General features: G+C 38.2%; 1 protein-coding gene across 1 annotated transcript in view; it reads right to left on the minus strand.

The window, feature by feature from the left end:
* The window catches only part of LIPC (lipase C, hepatic type), a 66,442-nt gene extending 60,928 nt beyond the window's left edge, over positions 1–5,514 (minus strand). Inside the window, exon 1 of the mRNA XM_063169588.1 lies at positions 5,485–5,514. The gene's annotated coding sequence lies outside the window, so the exon portion shown is untranslated. The remainder of the gene's footprint in view (positions 1–5,484) is intronic.
* Between the last annotated feature and the right edge of the window lie 486 nt (positions 5,515–6,000).

Raw genomic sequence — 6,000 nt, forward strand, 5'->3', positions numbered from 1 at the left:
TAAGCAATGTTGCCTTGAACATTTGGCTTCATAGAAATAGCTGCTGGTAATGCACTACAGGGCCCAGCTACTACAGATGTGACAAAAGCTGGCATTCTATAGTGTTGGCAGTATCCTAATGTGTAAAATATCTGTGTATACCATAATTTCTGGAAGGAAGTGCTTCCCTGCAGGGCTGCCTATTTTCACTGAGGCCTTTGAATAGGACTGGTGCTGTTCTTTAAGGAAGTTGGTTTGGCATTTTGTCCAGGGAAATTGGGTACATTGAGACTAGTGGGTGCAGAGAAGGAAACCTCCCAAAAGCCCTGACTTTTAAAGAGTTGAGCCCGTGTCCCAAGGACTGAAGGCAACATGCAACTGGAGAATTGTGCTGGAATGCCATAGGTGCAGCAGTGCCTGCTCCTCCAGGGAAGGCAGCTGGTCCCTGACCGCACCTCAGGACTGCAGAGCTCTGGTCACCTTCTTCCCAAGCAGCAGCAAAATGCCATTATGATTGTCTTCTGCAACAGGCTGATTTATGAGGAGAAGAACTTTCAGTCCCAGAAGAAGGTAAATAAAATTTCTTAAAAATGTGGGCTGCCAAAAAAAGGAACTACTATAATACATATAGGCCATAAATCTATTTAAAGTGCATGGGCTGCAGTGTTTAGTATACTGCCTTCTGGGAAATGGGATTCATTTTTCTATTTCTTTCAAGACTTGTGCTGTTTTGACTGACAGAAGCTCAGGAACATTTCAGGAGTGAGTATGTTCTTTTCCCTGGGCAGGCACTCTTGGTCACTTGAAGGAACACTGATCCTGCTCCTTTGGTGATGACAAATCAGAGGGCCTTTAAAAGTATTCCTAATCTATATTTCTATTGCAGACCTGCTGGGGAGCTGCTATGGTGAGCTTTCTAGATTACAGAGGTATAATATCTTAAGTAAAGGCAACATAAACATCACATCTTTTAACTTCAACTGCTAACTTGAAACCAAAAAACATCCTTTGAGTACAGTTCTTGGGCTTTGTTCAGTCAACCTTGCAAGAAGGAGAATGTGCCTTTTGTATAAATCAGGACCAGACTTAAACATATGGGGCAATTTGCTCACTGTATTTGAAGTTAAAATTTGACATAACAAAGGATATTACAAGAAACTGCAGTGAAGTTTAAAAAGATCAGTAGTGACCTAAAGTTTATTGCCAGCACTGTTCCTGCAGATCAAGGCTATGCTAATGTGGTCTAGGGTTACTTTAATATTTTGCAGCCTCTCATTCCCTTGGTGCATGTTTTAAGCATGCATATCACTCACTTTTATAATAAAATGTCTTGGTAAAACCTTCTGCTTTGTGCTGGTCTCCTGAGGTAAAAAGTCACAGATATGTTAAGTCTCATCTCACATTGTTTGTTCCAGCTTTATTATATTTGATGAAATATATATATCTTGGTAATATAACATAGAGTAATCCTCAGTAACTGGATTGCTGTAAGGAAGGACATTTTTCATTTGAATAATGAAATTGTATCCTAGTTATTTCTCTGGTCTTCTTTGTAAGACACATGTAGGAGATTGACAACTTTAACTACTATTGCACAGCATGATGGAAAACTTTGAAAAGGACTTTTTGTCTTTAGGGATGGATGAGTGGGATCTTTACAGTCTTCCTGAAAGATGTGCTGTGCAGCTTTTTATTCTCTGTGCAGGAAGAGGTGTGTATGTTCTAAATATAATTATGGGTCAGAGTGTAAATGTTAGGTTGTGTGAAGGCCATGACTGAAAGCAGACTATCAATTATGCCAGTGGGAGGTTACTGCCAAGACCAAAAGTAGATTATAGGCCTGGCTAAGGCTGTACTCACACAGCTTTGCTGGTGCCTCAGTGCTGATGTGCTATCCTAGCAAAGGAAAGGAGCCTGACACTCCTGTGGAGGCAGCTCATTCTGGTTGGCTGTGAGTAAAAGATGCTCCCTGGAAAAGAAATGCTGTCCATATAACAGCCTCTCTGCACTCAGCTTCTCCTGATGCAAACAGCCATGGGTCACTTTGGTCCATGTGCATGTCTGAAGCACTCACAGCTCTGACTGGTGATCACAGAAGCCTTCAGCAGATGAACCAAGCAAAGCCCTTGCCCTGCTCCATGGTCAAGAGGTTGAATAAACATAAGATTCTCTGTGTAATGTGGGACTGGGATAGAAACAATTATTCACCTGGGACAACCACTTGTAATTCTAGGCCATCCAAATTCCCAGTGAGTCATCAAGTTAAAATTAAAAAGGACCCTTTTCTTTCCAATCTTTGTTTTGGTAAGGAAGCAGAAGCAAGAAAATCAACTCCTGAAATAAAACTAATTTGGTCTAAAACCATTAGATAGAAAGTTCTTGATTTTCCTCCTAGATATAAGACAAAATTATTAGTTTTAAAAATCAAGGCTTTTCAATGTACAAACTATGCTAAAATTATTCCAGTTTCTTCACTTTGGCCTCACTAAATCATGGGGTTTATAACTAAGGGACTGCAAAGCACTGAATGTAAAAATATTGAGACATGATGAATGCAGAATCTTTGTTACACAAAGAAGTAGAAAGTATTGATCAAAAAAATGCTCTGAGGCAAACCAATTAGAGACCCATTGACAGCAAAATGACCTGCTCATCCATCTTTCAAATGAAATTTAAAATCTAGGCCCACATTATTTGTGGCCATTTTAAACTCTTGAGCATTTTTACTGAAGTCTGAATGCTGTTCATTTTGGTCTCCTGGCCAAACTCCAAACTGAATAATTATTCTGCTTCTTTCCTAAATTACAGCAGCAGCTTCATTAGAAACAAATGCATTCATAGTTTGCTGACCTAAAGTGCTCTTATATTGCTAGGCACTATTAACTGTTGCTGCATTTCCAGCCAAGGCTCGCTGCATGTCCATGATTAAATGACCTCTGGACAAAGCATGTATATCTTTAGCTTGTTTCAAAGGCTGTGGGATAAAAGATGCTGGATATATAAATGCTATCAAAGAAATAATTTTAGGCCCAGAACATGCAGGTCTTGAAGTGTGTTCACTGAACAGTGGGAACTGCTGGCAGACAGTGATGGATGAAAGACAGAGACTATCTGGGGACAGAGGGTAGAGACTATCTGGGGACAGAGGGTGTTTGCTTCTGGGCTGGAAAGCTTGTAGCCACTGATAATCATGAAAAAGGCAGTTTCATTGAGAAGCATTGCAAAATTACAGAACAAAATAGGAAGCAAAGGGAGAGTGGAGATTTACTAAAACCAGAGGCTCAGTGCTTTCTGGATATGTGTTTCTGGATAAGGAGGTTAGTTAGCAAGATACATGATGTGTTTTTTTCAGAAGTAAAAGCGATTAAATTGTTGAGGAGTCCAATGAAATATTCCAGACATTCTATGCATGGTTTCTTATGGCTCTATATTTTGTTATAATTATGTTGTAGCTTCTTTTAAAAAGGTCCACAGTGTCTGAAAGGTGAGGGAAACCCTGAAACAGTGTGAGATAAGAGCAGGATGTTTTACAGTCTTTATTTTTCTACTGTGCTGTTTAGCTACAGCATCACCCTTGCTTTCCAGTGCTTCCAGTGTTGTACAGTGCTTGAATTAGTTGCCTAAAGTGGTTTTAACTACCAATTTAGTGGGAGATGCTCAACTGCACAGCTGTTCCTAAAAAACCCCAGAATAGTCTGAACATAAACAGCTAACTGAAAATGTTGTTTATGGGAAACTGTTCCAGTTGTGGGAGAGCCACATGGCAAGAAAGCTCTCTAATCCACAGGATGGTTACAGAGACAGCAAGGAACAGATTTGAACCCCAAGGTCTTGGCTTTCATTAACCTTTGTCTCTGTGCTGTGAAGTAGAAACACTGTGTGATCCTTTCATATAGCTTGGAATCAGACTATACTGTAGGGCTTAGCAATTTTCTTTCTGTAGATGAGTTCAACAAGTACAAAGCAGAACTGTGCTCCCATTCTCTGAAGTGTAAGTGGGTTCTTTCACTAGGTAGTAGATTCAAAGTCAGGAAAAATCACAAATTTCTTTCCAGCACAAAAGCTATTACTAAAAGATACTTCTATTGTCTTAGGAGTCAGAGCCTTGGAATAAAGTGCTCTGTGCAGTGTGCTATATTCAGGTGTTCTTGGTAAACCTGAGTATGACTATTCAGTATCACCTAGTTGTTGTGTGACTGGTACCAGAACTCTAAATCCCTACATTTATTCTTTCCTAACAGTGAAACATTTATACCAGAAGTGTTCCGTTCATAAATTACCTGAAATTATTGTGATCATGCTTCAATACTTTACTAGGATTTATTCTTAGACTTCTTCTTTCTTGTTTGGATGTATTAGTGCTCTTTCTTTTTTATTTTCTGTCTTAAGAACAGTAATGAAAGTACAGTGTTCTTTACAAATAGAAAAGTATCTATTCCCTCCAAAACATCAACATTTGTCATCAAGTAAAAGAATAAAAACCAGTTACTGTCATGGACATCATCAATCAAAGCAACTGCTGACCATTGTGGATGGTCTCCTAATCTCTCTCAAATGAAGAAAAAGTACATTTAGAGAGACTGAAGCATCTTTGAACAGTCTGCTATGAGTCAAACGGGTTTGTTTTGCAACAGATTTTATTTGCTGTGAATAATTTGATGAGCTTGATTTAATTGGCAGACACAACAATAACCACTCATATCACATTTCCCATAGGCTCCAAATCATGTTTGAGCCCTTTTGCACAGTTAAATGGTTACTAGTTTTCTTCTTTCAACATCTGTTTTAGTCAGCCTTGCCAAGTATCTCTTCATTGCTGTTATAACAAGATGTTAAATATTTAGAATTGCGAAACAGCTTCACAATTGTGCCTGAACACCTTTTAACTGTCTGATTTTGGATTTTGTAACTTTGTATATCATTTGCAGAACTTTAGGAGAAAACACAGAAATCTGTTAATAAAAGAAAAAGGGAAACACAGCGAGTACATCATTAATAGTTTCAGCAGAATTACAGATTCTCACTTAGATTTCAGTAGAATATAGACAGCTAAAGCACTTATAAAAATCAGCATTTCTTAAAATTGAAACAGAAACAATCCACAGCTTTCTCCCGCCTTGCAATAATAGTCCAGAGCACTGATGTTAATTATATTGGAAAACCTAGTAAACCCAAGTAAAATGTACATGTCTGCATGTCATTGTTCTGATGTGGTGGATAATGGAAACCAACACTGCAATACTTGAGTCACAGGATGAGTCAGTTCTTTTTGACTTGAAGGACCAGCACTGGATATTAAGAATAAAAGTAGATTTCTAAACTTCTCATACAAACCAATTAGTCTTTTCATTAATATTCTTAGTCATAAGCAACAAGAGATCTTATGTTAATTCTAAGCCTTCATTCTAACCCCTCTGTATAAAAGCAGCTTAGTAAAAGACTTCAGTCTAAACAGAATTCAGACCACAATGTACTTCTCATTGTATACAAAAAACATGTGCTTACCCAGCTTGGCCTTACTTGATGATATGTCCCAGTTTGGCATAAACTATTTTATAAAATGAAAATTGAAAATAGACGTTAATGAAGACTCTCTCCCTAGAAACAGTGCATAGGTTATATCACAAGCCAAGAATTCTCAATTTTATACCCTCTTCCACAGAAGGCACAGCTCTGTCACATATTTGAATGGCTTTTTTTTTTTCAAAATTGGCATGTTTTTCAAAATATTGCTAAATAAGATCATTGTGTACCACATTCTTGTGCCAAAATATACAAAATGCACTATATCAGTCACATGTGTAGCTAGGCATCCAGGACAGGACTCAGAACTGGCTTTTTTAAACTGGAAATAACAAGCCTCTATTATGACATAAATGCTATTCTGTCTGTGAGACAACCATAACATTTATTTACCCAAACCCAGCAGAATGGCTTCCCTTAAATTATAGCGAACTGTCAGAGACAGAAGAGAAAGACAGAGAAGATTTAGGCCCAGACCATGGGCATTTTTAAATCAAA

This window comes from Melospiza melodia, chromosome 15, assembly GCF_035770615.1.
Source record: "Melospiza melodia melodia isolate bMelMel2 chromosome 15, bMelMel2.pri, whole genome shotgun sequence".
NCBI classification, from domain to species: Eukaryota; Metazoa; Chordata; class Aves; order Passeriformes; family Passerellidae; genus Melospiza; species Melospiza melodia.